The sequence below is a fragment of the Zingiber officinale genome, chromosome 2A (assembly GCF_018446385.1).
Source record: "Zingiber officinale cultivar Zhangliang chromosome 2A, Zo_v1.1, whole genome shotgun sequence".
Taxonomy (NCBI): Eukaryota; Viridiplantae; Streptophyta; class Magnoliopsida; order Zingiberales; family Zingiberaceae; genus Zingiber; species Zingiber officinale.
The window spans coordinates 28040958-28068698 of record NC_055988.1 but is presented as its reverse complement, the minus strand read 5'-3'; the positions used below and the strand labels follow the sequence as shown (position 1 = coordinate 28068698).

The 27741-nt window shown below is 37.0% G+C and overlaps 1 non-coding gene across 1 annotated transcript; it reads left to right on the top strand.

Moving 5' to 3' along the window:
- Positions 1–18778: 18778 nt before the first annotated feature.
- Positions 18779–18886, top strand: LOC122044552. The gene has a single exon (XR_006129588.1). It is a non-coding gene; the product is annotated as a small nucleolar RNA R71 (small nucleolar RNA).
- The last annotated feature ends 8855 nt before the right edge of the window (positions 18887–27741 follow it).

Below are 27741 nucleotides of genomic sequence, written 5' to 3'. Positions count from 1 at the left end.
AGCTTAGAGAAGAAGGAGCTTGGTGGTTCTCATCTCGGAAGATCGTTGCCCACACAACGTCCGAGATTTGAAGAGGAATACAGTAGAAGATCAAGAGGTTATTTGCTTACAAAGGAAGGTATAACTAGTAATTGTTTTCCGCATCATACTAGTTTTTTCTTTGTATGAATTCCAAACACAAGAGGCATATGATTCTAGAGTTTCGAATTTGTTATTCGAGTTTGTGTTTTTTTTTTGTTTTTCAAATCTGTGATTCGATTGTTCCTTTTGGTTAAACCTAGAGTTATATAAAGAAATTAAATATTAAATTTCTTTAAAAGGCTTTGTCTAGGAAGTGGTGGTTGCTCCCATATCCAAGAAGGTCTTGTGCCTCGCCATGTTTGACCTGGGAGCCAATTTTAGAAATTAATATTTAATAGAATTTATAACATAGGTGGATTTGGATCAATAGTGTTAAGTTCCACTTACCATCCAAGTCTAAACCATTAAGAACAGATAAGTTAAATTTGGAATCAATAATGTTAAGTTCCATTTGTGATTCCGAATTTAATTTCTAAAGAACACAATAGGTTGTTAGGAAAGGTTCAACACTTGTATAAAATTTTTGTACAGTGGAACTGGTACGATCTTCCTAGGACCAACCAACATGAGCCATCCAGAGATGAAGCATGGCACAACCGTGTGAATCTCACACGGTCGTGTGACTCTAGCCGAGAGCTAAACAGCCGAGGCCGTGTGAGGTCCACACGACTGTGACACGGGCTGTGTGGCGCCCAAATCTCCTGTTCTATATAAAGGGTTTCTTCCTCTTTGAAAGGGGGAGGCTCTCCCTTTGGGGGGATTCAATCTGGAGGCTTTTCTCCATCTTTTGGATGTCGATCCGATGATCTAATGACGTTTCCATTCCTGATTCGACTCTGGTAGCAAGGATTGGTTCCGAAGATTACTCGTCGTCTTTACATAAGTATTTCTTTTTTATCTTCTTGATTTAGATCAAAATGTTTACGATCTTCTTGTCTTCGGATCTTTTCCTTTGTTTTATGGAGTAGATCTTCTTGTTCTAGGATGGAGAGAGTATTTGTGATGTGAATTGATGTAAGATTTCAAGGATTTGCCAACTTATTTCAATGATGTTGTTATGTTTTGTATCAATTCAATCTTGTATGGATTGCTGTGTTTGGATCTAATTACCATTCTTGATTGGATGTTTGTATTACTTGTGGATCTTGTAGAGGAATTCTCTAGATTGTATGACTGAGGGGCGTCATAACAGGGCTACCCCGTTAACAGACATCTTGGGGATCACCTTGAAGGGTGAAGCAAGAATCTACAAAGAAGTGGGATAGATAGATGAGTTGTTCCCTATATCTTGATGTGAATTGATTAGTGATGTGTTTCTATGTTGTATGACCGAGGGGCGTCGTGATAGGGTTGCCCCGCTAACGAACTTCATAGGGATCATGACTATTTAATTTGCTTAAGGTGTAAATATAAGTCCCTTGTCGGTGTTTTCTACAGGAGATGACTGGAGATTTCTTACAAATGCATGACAATTGAGGATATGATTGATAAAATCATATTACATTGATAAGTATCACAAAGAAACCAAATCTCCTAGAACTTTCATAAAACCTAGTTTCTGCATTACTTTTCTATTTCTATTTTCTAGTTGCTTCTTAGTACGTGTAATTTCTACTTGATTGTTTAGCTAATTCACTTTGAGATATCTTTAGTGGTTATAACCAATCTATGTGGATACGATATCTTTTTATTACTGACGACGAAACCGTGCACTTGCGGTTGAGTAACACCGAGCGAGCACCCACGTGCTCATATATGCTCGGTCGGGCAAAGTTCACCCGAGCATAAAGGCATTTAGCCTTATATGAGATTCTCAGCATATTGTCGGCTGATCGCAGGCTGAGCAAACGCCCTCGTGCTCATGTATGCTTGGTCGAGCAAGGCGCACCCAAGTATAAATTTACTTAAGCTTATAATACATTCCTAATATATGGCCGGCTTTAGTGATCGGCCGAGACATATTTAATAAAAAGTATTCTTAACAGTATATATGGCTAGCTTGAATGACCGACCGAGACATATTCAACTGAAAGCATTCTTAACAGTATATACGACCGACTTAAACAACTGGCCGAGACATATTCAACAGGATGCATTCTTAATAGTATATACGGCCGGCTTGAACGACCGACCGAAACATATTCAACAGGAGATATTCTTAACAGTACATATGACCGGTTTGAATGATCGGCCAAGACATGCTTAACAGAATATTTGGCGGGAAATATCTTCTAGAAGCTTCTTCAATTATAATAACATGTCTCCATTATAAATATAAGTCATAAACGACAAAATGGGTACATCTGGGGTATAGAAAAGATTCCTTAAAGGATTATTGCATGAAGTATAGAAGATGACTTCATCTCCTAACAAACCCTAACGAACCGGGGACCACTTCACGACTACGGAGGTCACGTGAGGTAGTATAAAAAGGGGATACTCTTCGTTGGCAAGGTACGCAAGTTCTAGCATCTAAACTCTGTTCGACTTTAGTTACTGTTCTTCTTCTTCTTCTTCTATCTTTGAGAGAAACTGACTTGAGCGTCGGAGGGTCTAACCAGGGATCCCCATCTCGGTCTTACATCACTAACGCTTTGTTGGCTCATCTCACTGTGCGTAGGAGCGTTGAGGAGTTTCTTTAGATCTTCGAAGTGTTGGTTGCTACTCGGAAAACCTAGAGGTTCCACTGTACAAAAATTTTGTACAAAGGTCTGAACCTTTTCCTAGCTACCATGTGTTCTTTTAAATTAAATTTTGGATTGCCTGCGGAACTTAACACGTTTGATCCAAAACTTAATCTATTCGTTCTTTTAGGTTTTGACTTGGGTCTCCTGCGGAACTTAACACGTTCGACCCAAATCACCTTAAGTTATTAATTCCATTAAATATTAATTTCCATAATTGGTTCCCAGTACTGACGTGGCGAGGCACACGGCCTTCTTGGATATGGGAGCAACCACCACCGACTAGACAAAACCTTTTATGGAAAGCTAATATTTAATTTCCTAAAATAACTTTAGGTTAACCAAAAGGAATAATCAAATCACAAGGAAAAAATAAAACAAAAGAACACAACATCAAAAAACATATTCGAAATACTAGAAACGTAAGCCTCTTGTATTTGGTATTATTTCCATAAATAACTAGTATGATGCGGAAAGGAAAAATTACTAGTTATACCTTCTAGAAAGACCTCTTGATCTTCTACCGTATTCCTCTTCTAACCTCGAACGTTGTGTGGGCAACGATCTTCCGAGATGAGAAACCACCAACCACCTTCTTCTCCTCCTAGCTAGGTTCGGCCACAACAAGGAAGCTTTACCAAGGATGAAGAACAAAACACCAACCAAGCTCCAAGAGACGCAAGCTTTCTCTCCTTCTTCTTCTTCTTCTCCAAGTAGTATCCGGACACCACAAGAGCTCCAAGGGAGATGAAGGATTCGGCCACCACAAGAGGAAGAGAGGGAGAGGATGATGGCCGGCCACAACACCAAGGAAAAGAGGGAGAGAAATAATAAAGGTTGTCTCTCATGAAGGCACCCCAACCCCCTCTTTTATATTCCTTAGCTTTGGTAAATTAGGAAATTTAATTACAATAAAATTTCCTTAATTTCCTTGACATGATTTAATTGAGAAAAATAAAATAAAATTTCCCAATTAAACTATAATGGCCGGCCACATCATGGAGGAATAAATTAGACAAGTTTTAATCAACAAATTAAAACTTCCTAATTTATTTCCGAAAATTTTAAAAATAAAATTTCTCTTCAAAAATCTCTTCATGGTTGATAAAAAGAAATTTCTATAATTTTAATTTTTCAACATGTGAATAATTTTTAAAGAAAAAATAAAATATCTCACCAATCTACAAATAAGGAAAGAGATCTAATCACTTTCTTTAATCTTTTGTAGATCCTTTACAAGAGAAATATTTTAATTTTAATTATCTTTAATAAATTATATCTTCCACATAATAAAAATTAAAATTAAAATTCTTTTTAATTTAATATGGCCGGCCCCCTCTAGCTTGGGTTCAAGCTAGGGCCGGCCACCTTAAACCATGCTTAGGCCGGCCCTAGCTTGATTCCAAGCTAGCTTGGCCGGCCCCCTTTAGGTGGGTATAGAAGGTGGGTATAGGTGGGTATAGTACTCTATAAATAAGAGGCTACGATAGGGACAGAGAGGAGGAATTGGTTTTGGTCTCCCGATAAAATTAAGCATCCCATGTTCGCCCCGAACACACAACTTAATTTTATCAATAATAATTCATTCCACTAGAGAACTATTATTGAACTACCGCACCAATCCCAAATTACATTTTTGGGCTCCTTCTTATTATGAGTGTGTTAGTCTCCCTGTGTTTAAGATATCGAATGTCCACTAATTAAGTGAGTTACTGACAACTCATTTAATTAATATCTTAGTCCAAGAGTAGTACCACTCAACCTTATCGTCATGTCGGACTAAGTCCACCTGCAGGGTTTAACATGACAATCCTTATGAGCTCCTCTTGGGGACATTATCAACCTAGTATCTCTAGGACACAGTTTCCTTCTATAATCAACAACACACACTATAAGTGATATCATTTCCCAACTTATCGGGTTTATTGATTCATCGAACTAAATCTCACCCATTGATAAACTAAAGAAATAAATATCAAATATATGTGCTTGTTATTATATTAGGATTAAGAGCACACACTTCCATAATAACTGAGATATTTGTTCCTTTATAAAGTCAGTATAAAAGAAACAACCTCAAATGGTCCTACTCAATACACTCTAAGTGTACTAGTGTAATTATATAGTCAAGATAAACTAATTCCTAATTACACTACGACCTTCCAATGGTTTGTTCCTTTCCATTTTGGTCGTGAGCTACTGTTTATAATTTATAAGGTACTGATAACATCATCTTCTATATGTGACACCACATACTATGTTATCTACAATATAAATTAATTGAACAACTACAAACAAATGTAGATAAATTGACCAAATGTGATTCTTTATTTAACATAAATGTTTACAAAAACTTAGGCTTTCAGTATACACTCCAACAATCTCCCACTTATACTAATGACTAAGCTACCATATCTTCTACCATACATCTGATTCTCATTCCCTCCACATGCTGATCAAAAGCTTTCGCCGGAAGGGCCTTAGTGAAAGGATCTGCCAGGTTATCCGCTGATGCAATCTTGGCGATGACAACTTCTCCTCGCTTCACGATATCTCGTATCAGGTGGTACTTGCGCTCTATATGTTTACTTGCCTTATGAGATCGTGGTTCCTTCGAGTTTGCAACTGCACCGCTATTATCACAATAAATTATGATGATTTTGGGCAAACCAGGAATCACATCTAAGTCCATTAGAAAGTTCCTGAGCCATACTGCTTCTTTAGCTGCCTCAGAGGCTGCTACATACTCAGCTTCCATGGTTGAGTCCGAAACGCATTTCTGCTTAACACTCCTCCATGAAATGGCTCCACCTCCTAAAGTAAACACATAGCCTGATGTAGACTTACTGTTGTCCCTATCTGATTGGAAATCTGAATCCGTGTAACCCACAGGGAGCAAATCGTCTGCATGGTAAACTAGCATATAATCTCTAGTCCTTCTCAGGTACTTTAATATATGATTTACCGTAGTCCAATGTCCTTGTCCAGGGTTACTCTGATATCTGTTGACCATGCCCACGGCAAAACAAATATCAGGTCTCGTACATAGCATTGCATACATAAGGCTTCCTACAGCCGAGGCATAAGGAACTGCTTTCATGTCTTCTATCTCCTTTGATGTCTTAGGAGGCATCTCTTTATATAGAGCTATTCCATGCCTAAAAGGTAAGAAACCTTTCTTGGAATTCTGCATGCTAAAACGAGCAAGAATTGTATCTATATATGAAGCTTGGGACAGACACAACATTCTTTTCTTGCGATCCCTTATTAATTTGATCCCAAGAATATGTGCACACTCTCCTAAGTCCTTCATATCAAATTGTTTGGACAACCATACCCTTACGTCTGATAATACCTTGACATTGTTGCCAATTAACAAAATATCATCTACGTATAGTACAAGAAATACCACCACATTTCCGTTACACTTCTTATATACACAAGACTCATCCGGACTTTCAATAAATCCATATGACTGGATTACTTCATTAAACCGGATGTTCCAAGATCTTGAAGCTTGCTTCAGTCCATAAATGGACCGATTGAGCTTGCACACTAGATGCTCTTTGCCTTTTTCAATGAACCCTTCTGGTTGCTTCATATGGATGTTCTCTTCAAGACTTCCATTAAGGAAAGCTGTCTTGACATCCATTTGCCAAATCTCATAATCCATATGAGCAGCAATGGATAAGAGTATCCAGATAGACTTAAGCATGGCTACCGGTGAAAAGGTTTCCTCATAATCGATTCCCTCTTTCTGAGTGTACCCTTTCGCAACAAGCCTAGCTTTGAAGGTTTCTACCTTCCCGTCTGTCCCTCTTTTCCTTTTGTAGATCCACTTGCATCCAACGGCTTTTACACTATCAGGTGGTTCTACAAGCTCCCAGACCTTATTAGAGTACATAGACTCTATTTCAGAATTCATCGCCTTTTACCAAGATGCTACATCTATATCTTGGAGTGCTTCGTCATATGTCCGGGGATCAGGTTCATGTTTACCCGGGATCAAGTCCGAAGACTCTCCCAAAAACATGAATCTCTCAGGCTGCCTTACAACCCTCCCACTACGACGAGGCACTGTCTGTGGTTGTGTATCATGTGTGACACGTGTTGCAGTTTCTTATGGTACTTCATCTTGTACTGTTGGTACTAAAGTAGACGTGTCCTCTCTTAGTTCTTCTAAAACAACTTTACTACTGGGCTTGTGATCCATTATATAGTCTTCTTCTAAAAACTGGGCATTGGTGCTAACAATAACCTTCTGGTCTTTAGGACTATAAAATAAACCTCCTTTCGTTCCTTTGGGATATCCCACAAACACTCGAACTTCTGTACGAGATTCTAACTTATCAGCATCTGGTTTCAGCACATGTGCTGGACTACCCCAAATTCGAATATGTCTTAGACTGGGTTTTCACTCATTCCACAATTCTGTGGGAGTAGAAGAAACTGATTTAGAAGGTACTAAGTTCAGAACGTATACTGCTGTTTCCAGAGCATATCCCCAAAACGAATTTGGTAATTCTGAATAACTCATCATCGATCTAACCATCTCCATAAGAGTCCTATTCCTTCGTTCTGCTACACCATTCTGTTGGGGTGTTCCAGGTGCAGACAATTGGGATTGAATCCCGACCTCTGATAAGTAATTCCTAAACTCTCCTAAGAGGTATTCGCCACCACGATCAGATCGTAGTGTCTTGATACTTTTACCAAGTCGTTTCTCCACATCAGCCTTGTATTCTTTGAACTTATCAAAGCACTCGGACTTGCGGCGCATTAGGTAAATGTATCCGTATCTTGAATAATCATCTATAAAAGAGACAAAATATTCAAAATCACCTCTTGTCTGGATAGACATAGCACCACACAAATCAGAATGAACTAATTCTAACACTTCTTTGGCTCTATACCCCTTGGCCTTGAACGGCCTCTTGGTCATTTTACCTTCCAAGCAAGATTCACAAGTTGGAAAATTTTCTAACTCTAATGAACCCAAAAGTCCATCGGTTATTAGCCTCTGAATCCTACTTAAGTTAATATGACCAAGCCTTAGATGCCAAAGATATGCTTGGTTCATTTCCGAAGGTTCTTTTCTCTTATTTGAGTTAGAAGATGAGTTATAAATTTCCATGTTTTGTTTTGTGGGAGAAATTGGATTTAAAATATATAAATTGCCAACTAATGTACCAGAACAGATAATCACTTTATTTCTCTTAATAACTACATCGTTACTGAAAGAAACTGAATATCCATCTAAAAACAGTTTAGAAACTGAAATTAAATTCTTTCTAAAACTGGGTACATAAAGATAATTTCTTAAAACCAAATTTCTATTACTACTAAAAGATAAGTAGACGTCTCCCACTGCAATAGCCGCCACCTTAGTAGCATTGTCCATGTAGACGGTAATCTCTCCTTCAGTTAGTCGTCGGGTTTCCTGGAACCCTTGCAGGGAATTGCAGACATGATCAGTGGCTCCCGTATCTACACACCAGGTGCTGGTAGATAACACCGCTAAACATGTTTCAACAACTAGAGCATGAGATATACCTTTGTTGTTCTGATTCCTACGAGGACAGTCCGCCTTCCAATGCCCTGACTGCTTGCAGATGAAGCACTTGCCCTTCGGCTTCTTCACTCCAGCTTTAAATCCTGTACTCTGAGTTTTATTCACTTTCTTTGCTGAACCAACTTGTTTATTCTTCTTCTTTCCTTTCGGCTTAGAAGTAGAACCATTTTCAACATAGTGAATATGAGAGTTGTGACGAAACAATCCTTCCGCTGCCTGAAGTTCTGTCAGTAGTTCCGCCAATGAATATACCCTTTTGTTCATATTGTAATTCAGGCAGAATTGCTCAAAACTTCTAGGTAGTGTTTGGAGGATCATATCGATCTGGGTTTCCCCATCAATTTCTCCTCCAAGGATCTGTATCTCGTTCAGATAAGCCATCATCTTTAGGATATGATCCCTCACAGGAGTACCCTCTTGCATGGTGACTGTCATTATCTTTCTCATGGCTTCTTGTCTAGAAGTCCTATCCTGATGACCAAAGAGTTCCTTGAGATTGTTCATAATATCATAGGCTATTGGTAAATCTTGATGCTGATGTTGCAATACATTTGACATTGAAGCCAAAATGTAACACCACGCCATCTCATCTGCTTTTACCCATTTCCTATGATATTCAATCTCCTCTTGGGTAGATTCACCAGTAGGTGCTTCAGGGCAAGGCTCAGTCAGTACAAATTTATAGCTTTCAGCAGTAAGAACAATGTTCAGGTTCCTTTTCCAATCTATGTAATTAGGTCTAGTAAGTCTATTCTGTTGAAGTATGATGGACAGTGGGTTGAAAGTCATCCTAAGAATCACAAATAACTTTTGGTCAGAACTCTAAATTTAGAATAATATTGATTCCTCAAACAATACTATCTTAAATTAACCAACACCTCAAAACACCGTGAATATTGTATGCCACGAGAGTGTGGACGTATACAAATTCAGCATTTGTAAAAGGAGGGTTGAACCCATTAATTTTATTATCTTGTCAACCTAACTTTTTGACAAATAAAATTAATAGTTGATATCTTTTGATCACACAAATAATAGCAGTGACTCCGATGGGGAGGATACTATTAGATGTGTCTAAGTGTATACCATTACTTGACACTAAGTCCATTAATAAGATTATGCCCCTTCCGATGGGGAAGATCACACGCTCTTAATTAACTTCCTATAGTCATCCGAAATGGAAGTCTGTTCTAGTGATCCACAAACAAGCTCATCCGATATGGAGGAAGGCACTCAGAGCCAATGCGCAAGCTTGTTTGCATCACTTACAAACCAGTAATGGAGACCATGGGATTTACTTAAAAATCCCTCTCCCACTTAGTTATTTATAAATGAGGAATTTTAACTATGCTAGCCTACTAAACATGTATACTAACATGCACACACAGCACAATATAAAAGCAATAAATAGAAAATCTAATTTTCAACTATTATGGCTTTTATCTATAGTTGTCCTCCGTGTGTTGTCATCCCAAGCTGCTGCCATATTTGGCCACCGCTACCGGGTCTAGTTGTCGCATCCATCTTGCTCCTTGTTTCGCTGCACCTCTGGTCCTCAGAAGGTTCCACGCTTTGCAAGATTCGATCCGCGACAAAAATAGAATTTTACATTTTTGATCCTATATTCCATAAAATGAATGTACATGTATCTAGATCAAAAATAAAATCCTAATAAAACTAAATACAGCTCCTACTGTATTTTATAATACAATCATGCACACACATATAAATGCCCTTGACATGTCCAAGGGTCCAATCACACACATAATAACTAAAAGCCATAATAGTTGGATCCTGCATCAACAAAGTTAGCACATCCTACTATTAACCTACCTAAATTATGTATGACATGTGCATAATTAAACTAATACCAAATACACAGAGGCAAAACTCTAGCTCTGATACCAATTGTTGGTTGCTACTCGGATCACCTAGAGGTTCCACTGTACAAAAATTTTGTACAAAGGTCTGAACCTTTTCCTAGCTACCATGTGTTCTTTTAAATTAAATTTTGGATTGCCTGCGGAACTTAACATGTTTGATCCAAAACTTAATCTATTCGTTCTTTTAGGTTTTGACTTGGGTCTCCTGCGGAACTTAACACGTTCGACCCAAATCACCCTAAGTTATTAATTCCATTAAATATTAATTTCCATAATTGGTTCCCAGTACTGACGTGGCGAGGCACACGGCCTTCTTGGATATGGGAGCAACCACCACCGACTAGACAAAACCTTTTATGGAAAGCTAATATTTAATTTCCTAAAATAACTTTAGGTTAACCAAAAGGAACAATCAAATCACAAGGAAAAAATAAAATAAAAGAACACAACATCAAAAAATATATTCGAAATACTAGAAACGTAAGCCTCTTGTATTTGGTATTATTTCCATAAATAACTAGTATGATGCGGAAAGGAAAAATTACTAGTTATACCTTCTAGAAAGACCTCTTGATCTTCTACCGTATTCCTCTTCTAACCTCGGACGTTGTGTGGGCAACGATCTTCCGAGATGAGAAACTACCAACCACCTTCTTCTCCTCCTAGCTAGGTTCAGCCACAACAAGGAAGCTTTACCAAGGATGAAGAACAAAACACCAACCAAGCTCCAAGAGACGCAAGCTTTCTCTCCTTCTTCTTCTTCTTCTCCAAGTAGTATCCGGCCACCACAAGAGCTCCAAGGGAGATGAAGGATTTGGCCACCACAAGAGGAAGAGAGGGAGAGGATGATGGCCGGCCACAACACCAAGGAAAAGAGGGAGAGAAATAATAGAGGTTGTCTCTCATGAAGTCACCCCAACCCCCTCTTTTATATTCCTTAGCCTTGGTAAATTAGGAAATTTAATTACAATAAAATTTCCTTAATTTCCTTGACATGATTTAATTGAGAAAAATAAAATAAAATTTCTTAATTAAACTATAATGGCCGGCCACATCATGGAGGAATAAATTAGACAAGTTTTAATCAACAAATTAAAACTTCCTAATTTGTTTCCGAAAATTTTAAAAATAAAATTTCTCTTCAAAAATCTCTTCATGGTTGATAAAAAGAAATTTCTATAATTTTAATTTTTCAACATGTGAATAATTTTTAAAGAAAAAATAAAATATCTCACCAATCTACAAATAAGGAAAGAGATCTAATCTCATTCTTTAATCTTTTGTAGATCCTTTACAAGAGAGATATTTTAATTTTAATTCTCTTTAATAAATTATATCTTCCACATAATAAAAATTAAAATTAAAATTATTTTTAATTTAATATGGCCGGCCCCCTCTAGCTTGGGTTCAAGCTAGGGCCGGCCACCTTAAACTATGCTTAGGTCGGCCCTAGCTTGTTTCCAAGCTAGCTTGGCCGGCCCCCTTTAGGTGGGTATAGAAGGTGGATATAGGTGGGTATAGTACTCTATAAATAAGAGGCTACGATAGGGACCGAGAGGAGGAATTGGTTTTGGTCTCCCGATAAAATTAAGCATCCCATGTTCGCCCCGAACACACAACTTAATTTTATCAATAATAATTCATTCCACTAGAGAACTATTATTGAACTACCGCACCAATCCCAAATTACATTTTTGGGCTCCTTCTTATTATGAGTGTGTTAGTCTCCCTGTGTTTAAGATATCGAATGTCCACTAATTAAGTGAGTTACTGACAACTCATTTAATTAATATCTTAGTCCAAGAGTAGTACCACTCAACCTTATCGTCATGTCAGACTAAGTCCACCTGTAGGGTTTAACATGACAATCCTTATGAGCTCCTCTTGGGGACATTATCAACCTAGTATCTCTAGGACACAGTTTCCTTCTATAATCAACAACACACACTATAAGTGATATCATTTCTCAACTTATCGGGTTTATTGATTCATCGAACTAAATCTCACCCATTGATAAATTAAAGAAATAAATATCAAATATATGTGCTTGTTATTATATTAGGATTAAGAGCACACACTTCCATAATAACTGAGATATTTGTTCCTTTATAAAGTCAGTATAAAAGAAACAACCTCAAATGGTCCTACTCAATGCACTCTAAGTGTACTAGTGTAATTATATAGTCAAGATAAACTAATTCCTAATTACACTACGACCTTCCAATGGTTTGTTTCTTTCCATTTTGGTCGTGAGCTACTGTTTATAATTTATAAGGTACTGATAACATCATCTTCTATATGTGACACCACGTACTATGTTATCTACAATATAAATTAATTGAACAACTACAAACAAATGTAGATAAATTGACCAAATGTGATTCTTTATTTAACATAAATGTTTACAAAAACTTAGGCTTTCAGTATACACTCCAACATGAAGTTCATCTTCATCGGAGGTCATCGTCATTCATTGAAGCTAGTGCTCATCTTCGCAGATCTCAGATAGGATCAGTAGATGACTAAACTGCAAATAATGACTAAATAAGGTAGATAACTATTGACTAGTCATTTTCATATATTCCCTTTGATCATTCCTCTTATTGTACCAATCATTGAAAATTTTGAGATCTGACCTTGGAAACTTGATATTCTCTAAAAATGGTCATGAACTTCTTTGAATTGTTCCTGAGTCATAACATTATGTCCATCCAACGATTACTAGAAAACCTTATGCTCTTCGTGGAGAGTATCCAAAGAAGAGCAAAAATTCGAGAAATTAAATCTCAAACTCCTCGTGTCACCATAAGCAAAATAATGCCTAGAAAGCTTAGGAAAGTAGAGGGGTTCAGGGCCATATGGAGGCTCAGGTCTATGCGAAGAGGACTTCGGATGGTCCATCAGAGAGGGTTCAAGGTCAATCATGGGGTCTTTAATGATCCAGTTTTCAAGGTTTGTAATTGTTGTATGCTCAAGATTAGGAAGATGAAGAGGAAATCCATTGCTCCTAAAAAAACTATAGCCTCTCTTTTCCTTAAGAATCATTTTCATCGCTATGCATATGTCAATGTCAATTTTGGGGCTACCGTGAACACTGGGAAAAACTTCTAGCCCATACAATTCATAACCCAAAACTATGATGATATGTGTAACCCCCAATTATGATGCTCCCCAAAGATGCCTTGTTAGATCGTGCAAGATTTTGTAGAAAATAAAACCTTGAATCAAAAGAAACATTATTCAACATTACCCATAAACAATAAAGTTCTATCTTCCATACTACACCATTGCTTTTGTCTCTACCAAAGATGGTTTTACTCATTGTATGATATAGATAATGGAAGACTAGGTTTTGGAGTAATGCTGCCTTGGAATTCTAAGGGTTATAGGGTTCATCAGACAATGCTATCTCCTCCCAAAATTCTTCACTATCAAAAAATTCCTAGGGTTCATCAGACAATGCTATCTCATCCCGAAATTCTTCACTATCAAAAAATTCCTTGAACTCATGCGAGCAATTAGTTGGGAACCTAAAATAATTATTAAATTCAATTAGAATCCACGCATAATTGTTCATTAAAAGAAAATTTAGTGTCACTTCATTCTTCTAGTGGTACACATAATACGAGGGTAGGTCGGATAACTAAGGTTCATGAAATCAGTCTAATCTATGTTATCAAGCATCCAATCTATATCATCCTTAATTCCCAATAAATCCATTATATAATGATTAGGATAACGAGTACAAATAAGCTTACTACAAACAAGAGTGTCATATCTAGATTTTTTTTAATTTTCATTGTGAAAAATTATGTCATAATATTCTTCATTACCCTCATCGCATGATGTTCACTTCCCCTTTGAGATTGCCTTAAACTTTTCAACTGCCTTTCCTTTCCCTTTACCATGATCTAAATCTTCTCCTCCACTTCTTGATCCAATGCTCCTATGAAGATGTTTTAGGATGTTAGACATCATTACAAGAATGGGGAAGAAAAAAGGAGTATTTTTGAGAGAAAGGGATTAATGTTTGGGAAGGAAGAAAGGAGATGGTGGAGGAAGTTCTTGAGTTTTGAGATAAACCAAGATCTAGATCTTGAAGAGGAAAGAAGATTAGAAAATGGAAGAAAGGAGAGAGAGGTTAGGGCTTAAAGTGTGATGGTTGTGTCAGTGGTTGGCACGAGTGTGTATTTTATTTTGACAAAAATGTGTAGACACGGTCGTGTTGTTTGACACGGCCTCAACACATATATTCTTCTATTGCGACCGCAGTGTTTGGCACATCTGTGTCAAATAACATGGCCTGAGCACAACTCATCTTATTTGGAGGGCACGTGTCATTAGACACAACCATATCAATGTTGGGTTCTGTGTGAAGAGTAGAGTCGGCAAGGTTAGGAGCACGGACAGGAGCATAATCTTGTCAAGTGACACAACTAAATAATGATAAATCACATGGTCATGTCAAATGGCATGGCTAGGGTATGGTTTCACTCGGCCTAAAATTAAACTCCTCACTTCTATGGAACATGATAGTGTCAAATGACATGTCCTTGATAAAATTCACACACGGCCGTGTCAAATGACATGGCTGGAACATTACTGAGCTCTTCCAAACATAGGATCTTCCCATCAAGGAGACACGACCGTGTCAAAATGACACGGCCGGAGCATTATAGCTCTTAAGAGTGTAGGCACAGTCATGTCTTAGGACACATGACCAAGATATAAAAAAACTATATTTTCCCCTTATTTTCTCCATTTATTTGCCCTTATTAGCCCCACGCCCATGCAAATGCTATGACCAACTCATGGAAACCAGTTAACCTACACAAAAAGATAGAAATCCATTAAGCTCAATAAAAGACAAAACACAGACAAAATGAAAACAAAAAGAATTCTTGGATTGCCTCTCAAGAAGTGCTCATTTAAGGTCTCAAGCTCGACCCCAACTAGCTCAACTTGGAGTCAAGTCCTTGGAGGATTAGATTTTTCCTCCAAGGGTGATTGTGTCATGTTCCTCCCTCATCCGGGCTCTTATCGGATAGATATACTTTTCATTTTTAATCGGGGGCCTCCTTTCATTGCTTATCAGACTAAGTTCTACGTCCAGCTGCTTCCAATGGGGATGGAACAAACATTGTTCTTGTTGGACTTCATCTAACCTGTGACAAACTTTTGAGTGAAGAAACATGGTTAGAGGACTTAGAAAGATTAAAATCAAGTCTATCTCTAATGACAGATTATAATTTTTAACATCAATTAGCGCTCCCACAGTGAAGAGGAAGAGCCTTCTAAGAATTATAAGAACCTTAGGGTCCTCTTCCATGTCAAGTACAATAAAATAAGTAGGGATAATACAACTCCCTACTTCCACCAGCACAATCTCAATGATACCAAGTGGGTGTCGACATGAATAATTAGCAAGTTGAAGTGCCATGGTGGTCAATTTTAGTTCACCAAGTCTAGCTTATTACAAATTGATAATGGAATGAGGCTAACATTAGCCCCTAAATCACAAAAAGTTTTACTAAAAAGTGTTGTTCCTATCTTGCAAGGAACTAAAAAGCTTCCTGGATCCTTGAACTTAGGATGCAATGATTCCATCAGAAGGGCACTGTATTCCTCGATTAATGCCATAGTCTCAAATCCATCTTTCTTGTGCTTGTTTGACATCAACTTCTTCAAGAATTTAGCAAATTTTGGCATTTGTTACAGAGCATCCATCAAAGGGATCTCGATGTAGAGTGACCTGACTCTCTCCAAAAACTTTCCCAATTCTTAATCTTTCTTTACGTTGATTAGTCTTTGAGGGAAAGAGATTGACTGCATTGTTAGTTGAGTAGAAGAATGCCCTTCAACAGCAATGGTACTCTCCTCCTCCTCTTGGGTGCCACCATTATGAGAAGAGAATGGAGAGGGCTCTCCATTAATCTCTAGTCTCTTTCTTGAATTAGTCATTTTGGGGTTTCCCCAAGGTCCATTTGCTTCTAAGTTCAACTCTATTGCAATGCTCGACTAGGTTTACATATGATTTTTTTTGGAAATGATCCGGGTGCTCTAGAAGATGATGTAGCTATCTGGGCTACTTGTATAAGGAACTAGAGCGCTAAACATGCTTATGCGCAGCGGAAACCATCTAGTTCCTTCTAGGAGATCCATTCGAAAGGAAAGAAAAATATACTAAGTTTTTCATAAGATTATAAGAGGTTATACCTTTGGTGCGTGCATACGATCTCTTGATAGCTTAGATCACAGCACGATTTGCCTCTACGGTATCCACACGAGCAAGTGTTCATTTGTCTCACAAACTCACAAAAGGGAAATAGGTTGTGCTAGCAACCTAGAGAAAGGATTTCGGCCAAGAGAGGAGAAGAGCAAGGAGAATGAATAACTAACTCAAAAAATGAAGAGAAATTGCTTAAGTATTTTCATCCAATGAAAACACTTAATTAGCATTAATAGCCTTAATGAGCATTTACACTCCATTAAGGATCACACTTGAAACTCCTTATTTCAAATTCAATTTTGAAAATTGAATCAAATGAATTATTGAATTTCGAAATTCAATAAACTTCTCCATTAATCCTTACTTGAGTCTAACTCAAGTCTCCTCACTTGAGTCTAACTCAAGTCTAATTCACTTGAGCCTAACTCAAGTCTAATTTAATCGAGTCTTACTCAATTAATCTCATGCAATTTCAAATTCAATGAATCACATTTCATTAATTGGAATTGACTGCTTGAGTCTAGTTTGAATTGAACTTAATCCAACGATTAGATCCAATTGAGTCTAACTCAATAAGTTCAATTCGGATTAAACTTAATCCAATGATTCATAATATGAACCCATCTCCAAATCTACTTGTTCTTTGTGTGTGACCCAATAGGTTCTTGTAACGTTGACAATGTACCCAAATCAACATTTAGATACATAAGCAATGAGTGGCATCTAGCAAGGCATCATTGCTACTCAAGTGACGAGAAAGTCGAGATCCGACCTAACCTGTCCGTGGCTACTATCTTGTATGACTTTGTCCCTCTATCCTTGATATATAGATTGATCAATGAGGCATAGACCGTGTCATCCTCTTATCAACCTTTGTGTTTCTTGATCTCTAAGTAGACACACTCAATCAAATAAGCTCAATATCTCTTATTGACTTATTTGCGCATGGTCATACTTTCTTGTGTCCTACTAATCAAGAGGCCCACAGATATAACTTCCGTTATATGGAAGGGATAGATCTCATCTACATCACTCATATCCCTCTGTATAATTCATTGCATACCCAGTGATCGACTTTATTGGCCACCTTGTTACAGGTGACGTTTGTTGATACCAAAGTACACAACTCCTTATGTAGGGAACCGTAGTGACTTCAGGTCTAAGAACTATTCATACCAATAGTCACATGAGAATGTTTATGACACTCATATAACGATCCATGAAACATTCTCATGGTAGGTCATTCAGTATATATTCTCTAATATATACCCATGTGTCAACCTGATATCTCATATCCATGACTTGTGAAATTAAGTCATCCGTTGACCTACATACTAATCTCAACGCATTAATATTGTCCTTGTATATTAATGCTCGACTATGAATAGTTAAGAGTAGTGTTCTATGTATATCTACAATATCTCACTATCAATTCAACCAATTGATATGATATAGATAAGAACCTACTACCCAAGGACATTATTATACTTATTCAATCGGCACTGAACTAAAATAAATATAATAACCAACTTTGTCTTTTATTAATAATGATATATGATATAAAATGAGTCATTTACAATCATCTCATAATTGGTACTAGGGTTAATACTAACAACTTGGTTATCTAGTATCTTCATATGTTTCTCAGAGTTCTTCATCCTTTGGCTTAATTTCTTGATGGCATTCTTCATTTCAAGTTGATTTGCTAAAATCTCCTCAAGAAGCTTTTCAGTCCTTGATGGTTGGTAACTCTGTTGTTGTTGAGGCTAAAAGTTCTATTGTTACCCCAGTTGATAGCTCTTTTATTGACCTGGTTGAGAGCTTTGCTCTTGATTATTCTTGTAAGAGAAGTTAGGATGATTTCTCCACCTGGGATTATAACTGTTAAAGTACGGATTATTTTGTCTCGAATTGAAGTTGCTAATTACATCACATTGTTCAATCTGAGCTAGTTGTGTAGTAACAGTACCAAGTAGATAAACTTCTTGAGTATGTTTCGTCCCTCCACAGGAGTTATAAACTCCTATAATTATGTTCATCGAGTTGGAACCCATTAACTCAAACTTCTTAGATAAAGCATCAACCTTCACAGATATTAAACTTAAAGTATCAAGGCCATATTTTCTGGACATTTTGATCAGATTTCTAGGAAATATAGTTCCACTTCTTTTTGATGTCCATTGATGGTGATTAAGCACCACACTCTATTATCTTTTCAGCTTCATCTAGACCTTTGTTCATAGTTGCTCCACCAGATGCGGAGTTTAGAGACACTTTAGTCTGATAATTGATTCCATTTTAGAAAGTGTGGATCACTAACCATTTTTTCAATCCATGATGTGGACATGATTTGAGCATACTTTTAAATCTATCTCATGCTTCATAGAGAGATTCTGTATTAGTCTGTTTGAAGTTAGCAATCTAATTTCTCATGTATGTTATTTTTCTCAGTGGGTAGAATTTGTTTAGGAATGCTTGCTCACACTGCACCCAAGATATAATATTATTTGCTGGTAAAGAAGTGAGCCAGAGTGTTGCTCTATCTCTCAAAGAAAAACAAAATAGGAGTAGTCTTACTCCAGTAGCTAGTACCTCGTTCATACTTGTTGTTCCACAAATTTCATAGAAAACTTCCAAGTGAAGTTTTGGCTCCTCATGTATGCCTCCACCAAACTGATGTTGTAGACCATTGTGATCACTATAGGCTTAATCTCAAATTGTTGGCTCTGATAGTCGATCTGGTGATACTAGATTGTTGACCTCGAGCATATAATGTTGCATAATCTTTGAGAGATTTGTTTACCAAGTTTTGTCTTGCTTGCTCCTCTTATTGCTTTTGTATAATTTTCCTTCTTCTGAAGGTCCTTTCAATCTCAGGCCAATAGGTAATATTTCTCCTCCAGAATTAGGCCTTTGCATACAAGAGAAAGATAATTCAAGAGTAGTTTGTTTGTATTTTCTGAATATAAAAGAATGTAAGTGTAGAAATAAAAACTATAAGAATTAAATGTTCAAAAATAAAAGTGCAAACTATGTACAAATATTTACAACATCTAGTCTAACTTAAGTGGTCGTCACTAATGTCAAATAATTCCTGGCAACGATGCCAAAAACTTTTTAATAGAACTACAAGTACACTGTTTTGTCGTAAGTAATAAAATATTGAGAGTGATTGATGGTACTAGTGGGGTCACATGACTAACTAGCTAGACGATCGAAATATTGGTTGAAGTCTTATGAACTAAGGTTGAGAGAATAAGAGAGAGAAAGAGAGTTTTGAGGAAAGCAAGTCAAGGTGAGTATTCTAGGTGTTCAGTTTCATTGTAATGTTGATCAAAGTGTTATAGGTTGCTCATCTCCTATCCTTTCTTCTTATGCAATATAGGAAGTCTAACTAAATACTAACACTATCTTGCGATGGTCATGTCGAAGTGTTGCTCCCTTGATTACCTGATGTCCCTAGGTCTTAGAGATAACATATGATGTCCAGTTAAAGGATTCACCTTTGTCACCTAGGGCTCCCTAGGTTTACGATCCTAGATTATATAATATACCTATTAACATAGAATAAGGAACAACCCATTAAACCTAATTAGGTTCTTCCATGTAGAGAATTGCTCTCCCTTTCAAGATGACACCTTCGAAAGTCTAGTTAAAGGGTTACCCCCTATCACGCCCCCCTACGGTTATACAATTTAGGGCATCCCCTCTATGGAGTGAGTGATCTATATATCGAATCAATTAAACATGGAAATTAAGTATAAACACATCACACACACATTCAATGAAATGGATACAAGGCATAAGCACATTATTAGAAGCAAATTTGGCATATCTACAGAGTTTACATCAATCTCACATTACAATTACTCTCTTAATCCTAGAACAAGTGGATCTAGTCCATGACAAGGACAATCGAATCTAAAAGTATTAAGATTACAAGATTCCTAAGCAATTCAAGAGAGAAAAGAAAAAGGAAAGTTTATCCAAGTGTGATGTCGGATCTTCAGATCCAATCCTTGTGTCCAGAGAAGATAGAGATGATGAAAATGACCTTGGATCATCGAATATGACATGGATAAAATGTGGATCTTGACCTTGAGTCCCCCCCCCCCCCCCAAGGGGAAACTCTCATCCCCCTGAAAGGGGGAAGAACTCCATTATTTATAAGTGAGACATGGATGAATGAGACACTTATGGATCGTGTCATGGCCGTGTAAACTTAGCACGACTAGGTCTTGGAAGATTAGATCTGAGGCATGGTCGTGTTCCCTAAACACAACCGTGTCTTGAAATTCTGGGCCAAAGGAAGAACAGGCGTGCCTCAAAGCATGGTCGTGTCCTCATTCTTCATGTTAGGAGAGGTATGGCCATGTAGATCCACATGACCACCTTTTTACTGGCTTTGGCTGGTTCCAATTCTTTGCCCGTTGAGAGACACGACCGTGTCATAGGGCATAACTATATCAAGTACTCTTCATAACATGGGAAGCATGATTGTGTAGATCCACATAGTCGTGCCCCTTTTGGGCTCTGGACGTCACATGACTCTGAATGTAAGGGACACAACCATGCCAGGGGTCATAATTATATAATGGGTTTTAACTCTAGGGAGGCACGACCTTGCCAAGTGGCATGGCTAACCTCTACTTCTTCTTGGTGTAGTTTCGAGGTGTGTTTTGTCTCCATTTCTGTAAGGAACTATAGCACTAAATATGCAGAAAACGCAGCGAAAAAACAAGTTTCTTTCCAGAAGATTCATGCAAAGGAAAACCACATACTAAGTTTAATAAAGGGAGTTATACCTTTGGTGCATTAACACAAACTCTCGACAGCTAGAATCTCAGCATGATCAAATGTTCATGCCTCTTTCGATATCCACATGAACAAGTCTTCCGTCCGTCTCATGAACTTAAGAAGTGGAGAAGAAAATCAACCAAAGGTTGCACTAGCAACCCCTTTGGTGGATTTCGGCCAAGAGTGGAAGAGGGAAGAAAAAGAGCAAGAACACAAAAAATTTATCATGAAAATGAATCAAAACCCCTTTTGTACTCATTCATGAAATTACCTAAATGTCATTTTCCTTAATTGACATTAATATTTGTCTTCATCCAATGAATCTAATGTATGAGCAATTTAAAATTGACCACTCTTCATCCAATGCATAATCAATTCTAAATTGAACACTCCTCTTCCTTCATGAATTAAAATTTATCAAATCACTTAATGAGTCCAACTCATTAATCATCAATCCAAATTGACTCAATGAGTTTAATTCGAATTAGACTCAATTCAATAATTGGATCCAATTGAGTCTAACTTAATGAGTCCAATTTGAATTAGACGTAATCCAATAATCCATCATATGAACCTATCTCCAAATCAACTTATTCTTTGTGTATGACACAATAGGTTCTTGTAACATTGGCAATATCTCTAAAACTATTTTAGATACATAAACAGTGAGTGATATCTAGCAAGATATCATTGCTACCCAAGTAATGAGAATGTCAATATCCGTCCTAACCTTTCTGTGTTTATCATCTTATATGACTTAATTTTTCTATCCTTGATATTTAGATTAATCAATGAGGCATAGACTGTGTCATTCTCTATCAATCTTTGTATTTCTTGATATTTAAGTAGACACACTCAATTAAATAAGCTCAATATTACATATTGACTCATTTTAGCATGGCGATGATTCTTGTGTCCTACTAATCAAGGGGAACACAGATATCACTTCTGTCATATAGAAGGGATAGATCTCATCTACATCACTCACATCCCTCTGCATAACTTATTGCATATCCAGTGATCAAAGTTATAGTCCACCTTGTTACAGGTGATGTTACACAACTCCTTATGTAGGGAATCGTAATGACTTCAAGTCTAAGGACTATTTATAGCAATAGTCACATGAGAATATTTATGACACTCATATAATGATCCATGAAACATGCTCATGGTGGGTCATTCAATACATATTTTCTAATATTTGTCAACTTAATATTTCATATCCATGACTTGTGAGATTATGTTATCCATTGACCTACATACTCGTCTTGACGCATTAATATTGTCCTTGTATATTAATACTTGACAAAAAATAGTTAAGAGTAGGATTCTATAAATATCTACAATATCTCACTATCAATTCAACTAATTGATATGATGTAGATTAGAATCTCCTACTCTAGGACATTATTATACTTATTCATTTGGCACTGAATTGAAGTAAACATAATACTAACTTTTCTTTTTATTAATAAGTTAAATATGATACAAAAGGTGCTCTTGTCAATCATCTCATAATTGATACTAGGGCTAATACTAACAATCTCCCACTAGCACTAGTGTCAATCACTGAATATCTAATATCCAATGACCTAATATGACCATCATGCTTCCTCTGTGCCAAAGCCTTGGTCAAAGGATCCGCAATGTTAGCATCAGTTAGTACTCTGCATATCCTCACATCTCCTCTTTCAATGATCTCTTGTATGAGATGGAATCACCGTAGTATGTGTTTAGATCACTGATGAGAGTGAGGTTCCTTATCCTGTGTAGTAACCCTATTGTTATCACAATAAAGGTCTATTGGGTTCGCTATACTAGGAACAACACCAAACTCTACAATAAACTTCCTAATCCAAACAACCTCTTTTGCTGTAGATGAGGCAACAATGCACTCAGCCTCTGTTGTAGAATCAGCAATTGTGTCTTGCTTTAAACTCTTCCAGCTCATAGCACTACCATTTAAGCAAAATACATACTCTGACTGCGATCTATAATCATTCTTATCAGTTTGAAATCTAGCATTGGTGTAACCTTTTACAGCAAACTCTTCATAAGTTTTACCAAAGCAAAGTGACTTGATTTATTTTGATAGAGTATGACGGGATAATTGTGATGTCCGACTATTAGACTTTGGGTGTGATTTAACTAAGTTACCTCAATTGAATTAAGAACTTAGAGGCATATGTCATATGATATAATTCAAATTATACTAGTCTTGGGCGATTAGCCAAAGCTAACTCAAGATGAGTTATAATATGGATTTTATAAGATGGACAAATGAACAAATAGTCTTGTTCACCTAACTATACAAGAGTTACATATGATGTAATTGGTAAGCATTACCTACCTAAGTTATACTAAGTCTTAGGAGATTAGCCAAAGCTAACTCAAGATGAGACATAATATAGATCTTGCCCCACTCAAATGTTATTGCTTGCTCCTAGCAGGCTTTCTAATTCAATGGGAGACTCATTTAATTAAAAACCTAATTAAATGAGCTAAATATGATACTTATTTCTACATTTTATTATTAGATAATCATATCATCTAGTACATCAAATACTCTCTCTCTCTCTGCGATCTCTCCTTGTTAAGGATAAGCTCAATGGAACTAATTTCTTAGACTAGTACTGAAATTTGAGAATTATCCTCAAGTAAAAACGAAAACTATACGTCCTAGGGTAAGTTATTCCTGAACCACCCGCCACCACTACCACTTGTGATGATAAGGATGGTTATAAGAAGCATCAAGATGATGCATTAGATATGTCATGTCTTATGCTTGCTACCATAAACTCTAAGTTTTAGAAGCAACATGAGAACATGGATGTTTATGATATGGTTGAACATCTTAAACAATTGTATCAAGGATAGGCAAGGCATGAGAGATTTGAAATATCTAAGGCTTTATTTCAATGCATGAGGAAAGTGTAGGATCATTGCGCTAGAGGGGGTGAATAGTGCTCATGACTTTTACGTTCATTTAAAAACGTTCAAGTAAAATGCAGCGGAATAGAAATAGGCAAGAAAGAAAGAAAACAACACAGTCGCAAACACCAGGAGTTACTTGGTTCAAAACCTATGCGACTCTTACTCCAAGACCCGCACATGAGAGTGCTTTTGATGGGCAATCACTAATCAATCAATAAAAGTACAAGTATAGTCTTAATTGATTATAAGTAATTTAAAAATTAAATAATACTGATAACTTTGTAAGATGAAATCTTTAGTAGAATCATTGTCAAAGCTTCTAGGCATTGTGGAAGTATTTTTTTAGCAGCGCACAAGAGCAGAAGTCATTCAGAATATTGTTATTATTAGCCCCTAGTCAAATGCTACTTATATAAGTTTTTCTGGGCGCCTAGAACCCCTCCAGATGCTTGGACCATGTGGCTCGGCCAATCAACGTGCTCGACATTAACTTATGGGGGTTCGGGCACCTGGACCGAGTCTGGGTGCTCAGACCACCTAGGCACCCACGGCCTGCCTGGGATGAGCCTGGTCCAAGCCACCGAACCAACTCCGAGCGCCCGAACCAACTTTTTCAGCCTCCTTATTTCCTATAAAATAAAGTTAGTCCAGGCAATAAACAATATATATATAATATGAATTTGACAGCCTCGAACTGTCTGGTTCTGACTTTGAGTTTCGCTGAAACTCTAGGTCAAACTGACATCCACTGTTCCCTCTTCGAGGAACATGTCCTCACTTATTCCTCTCAAGAGAGTTTACATTTTTCCAAAATGGTCCTCCATGACTGTCTAGACTTTTGGTCAGCGTTTGAGACTTCAGGTTTTCATGCTGAGCGTCCACTCCATGACCCATCCAAACTTCCACATGGTCCGCAAACACCAGGATTTTCACCTAGAGTCCCCAACTCTAGAATTTCACTCAAAATGCTCGACCCGCAAAGACTTCTCCTTGCCTAACCGTAGTTAAGACTTTCCATTACCTAGGGTTACCACCCCCTAGGACCTAGGGTTACCTCCTCCTAGGGTTTTCAACCTGCCTAAAATCCACTAGGACTTTTTCCTAAGAACATTTAAGACTTCCTGCAATCTCATTCAAACTTGTTAGATGACAAGTAACTTTAACATTGGACCCTTTATCATAATCAAAACTTAGGTTCGATCATCTGGTGCTCCCTGCACCAACAATCTCCCCCCTTTTTTGATTATGACAACCTGGTTCCAAGTTAAGTAAAATATAACAATAATGTATAGAACTTAAGCATGAGTATAAGTGAAACAATTAAAAGAACTTATGCATAAGTAAAATAATTTGACAACAAAATCTCCCTTACGCTCCCCCTTAATCACAAGTTATATGTTTAACTTAATGTTAATATTTCTCTCCTCCTTTTGTTAGAGTGTATACTAAAAGCCTAGCTGTTGGTATAAAACATTTATCTAGAAATAAGAATCACATTGGTCAAATGTCTACATTTATGATAAATGTAGTTGTTCAATTAATTTATATTGTAGATAACATGGTGTGTGGTGTCACACACAGAAGATCATGTTATCGGTTTCATTATAAATTATAAACAGTAGCTCACGACTAAGATGGAAAGGAACAAACCATTGGAAAGTCGTAGTATAATTAGGTATTAGTTTATCTTAACTATATAATTACACTAATACACTTAGAGTGTATTGAGTAGGACCATTTGAGGTCGTTCCTTTTATACTGACTTTATGAAGGAATAAAAACCTCAGTTATTATGGAAGTGTGTGCTCTTAATCCTAATATAATAACAAGCACATATATTTGATATTTATTTCTTTAATTTATCAATGGGTGAGATTTAGTTCGATAAATCAATAAGCCCGATAAGTTGGGAAATGATGTCACTTATAGTGTGTGTTGTTGATTATAGAAGGAAACTGTGTCCTAGTGATCTAGGTTGAGAATGTCCCCAAGAGGAGCTCATAAGGATTGTCATGTTAAACCCTGCAGGTGGACTTAGTCCAACATGACGATGAAGTTGAGTGGTACTACTCTTGGAGCTAGATATTAATTAAGTGAGTTGTCAGTAACTTACTTAATTAGTGGACATTTGTTATCTTAAATACAGGGAGACTAACACACTCATAATAAGAAGGAGCCCAAAATGTAATTTGGGATTGGTGCGGTAGTTCAATAATAGTTCTTTAGTGGAATGAATTATTATTGATGAAATTAAGTTGTGTGTTCGAGGTGAACACGGGATGCTTAATTTCATCGGGAGACCAAAACCAATTCCTCCTCTCGGTCCCTATCGTAGCCTCTAGTATATAGAGATTTATACCCACCGCATACCCACCTTCTTACCCATCCAATGGGGCCGGCCAAGCTAGCTTGGAACCCAAGCTAGGGCCAGCCAAGACCAAGTGGATGAGCCATGTAGGTGGCCGGCCAAAGCTTGGGTCCCAAGCTTAGGTGGTTGGCCACTAGAATATTAAAAAGGATTTTTATTAAAATTATTTCTTATGTGGATATCATGTTTTTAAAAGAGAGTTTAAAAATTAAAAATTTCCTTTTATAGCTTTCTACAAAAGATTAAGAGAAGAGATTAATCTCTTTCCTTATTTGTAGTTTAAAAGGATGGATTTAATTTTTGGTAAAAACTTTCCTTATTTGTAAATCATCTACAAGAGAGTTTAAAATTTGAAATCTTTCCTTATTTGTTGATTAAAGGAGGATTTTAAATTTTAAGAAACTTTCCTTTTTAACCATGTTCATGATTTAAAAGAAAGTTTAAAAATTAATAATTCTCTTTTATTAGTTTCTACAAAAGATTAAGAAAAGATTTGATATCTTTCCTTATTTGTAGATTAAGAGAGATTTTAATTTTTAGAGATAACTTTCTTTTTATCCACATGTTCAAAAGAAAGATTTTAATTTATTAAATTTCCTTTTTATTAACCACCATGAAGGGAAAAATTATTGGAGAAATTTTTTATAAATTTCTGGAGACAAATTAGGAAGTTTTAATTAATTAAAACTCTCCTTGTTTATAACTTGATGGTGGCCGGCCATGTAAATTGAGAAAAGGAAATTTTTTTTAATTAAATAAATTTTTCCTTTTCATGGCAAAAGAATTAAGGAAGTTTTTAATTAAATTTCCTTATTTGCCAAGACCAAGGATTATAAAAGAGGGGGTAGAGAAGGCTTCATGGTGATGAACCTCTATTATTTCTCTCCCTCTTTTCCTTGGTGTTGTGGCTAGCCAACCTCTCTTCCTCTCTTCCTCTTGGTGGTGGCCGAACCTTCTCTATTGGCTTGGAGCTCTTGTGGTGGCCGGATACTACTTGGAGAAGAAGAAGAAGAAGAAGGAGAGAAAGCTTGTATCCCTTGGAGCTTGGTTGGTGTTTTGTTCTTCGTCCTTGGTGAAGCTTCTTTGTGTTGGCTGAACCTAGCTAGGAGGAGAAGAAGGTGCTTGGTGGTTTCTCATCTCGGAAGATCGTTGCCCACACAATGTCCGAGGTTAGAAGAGGAATACGGTAGAAG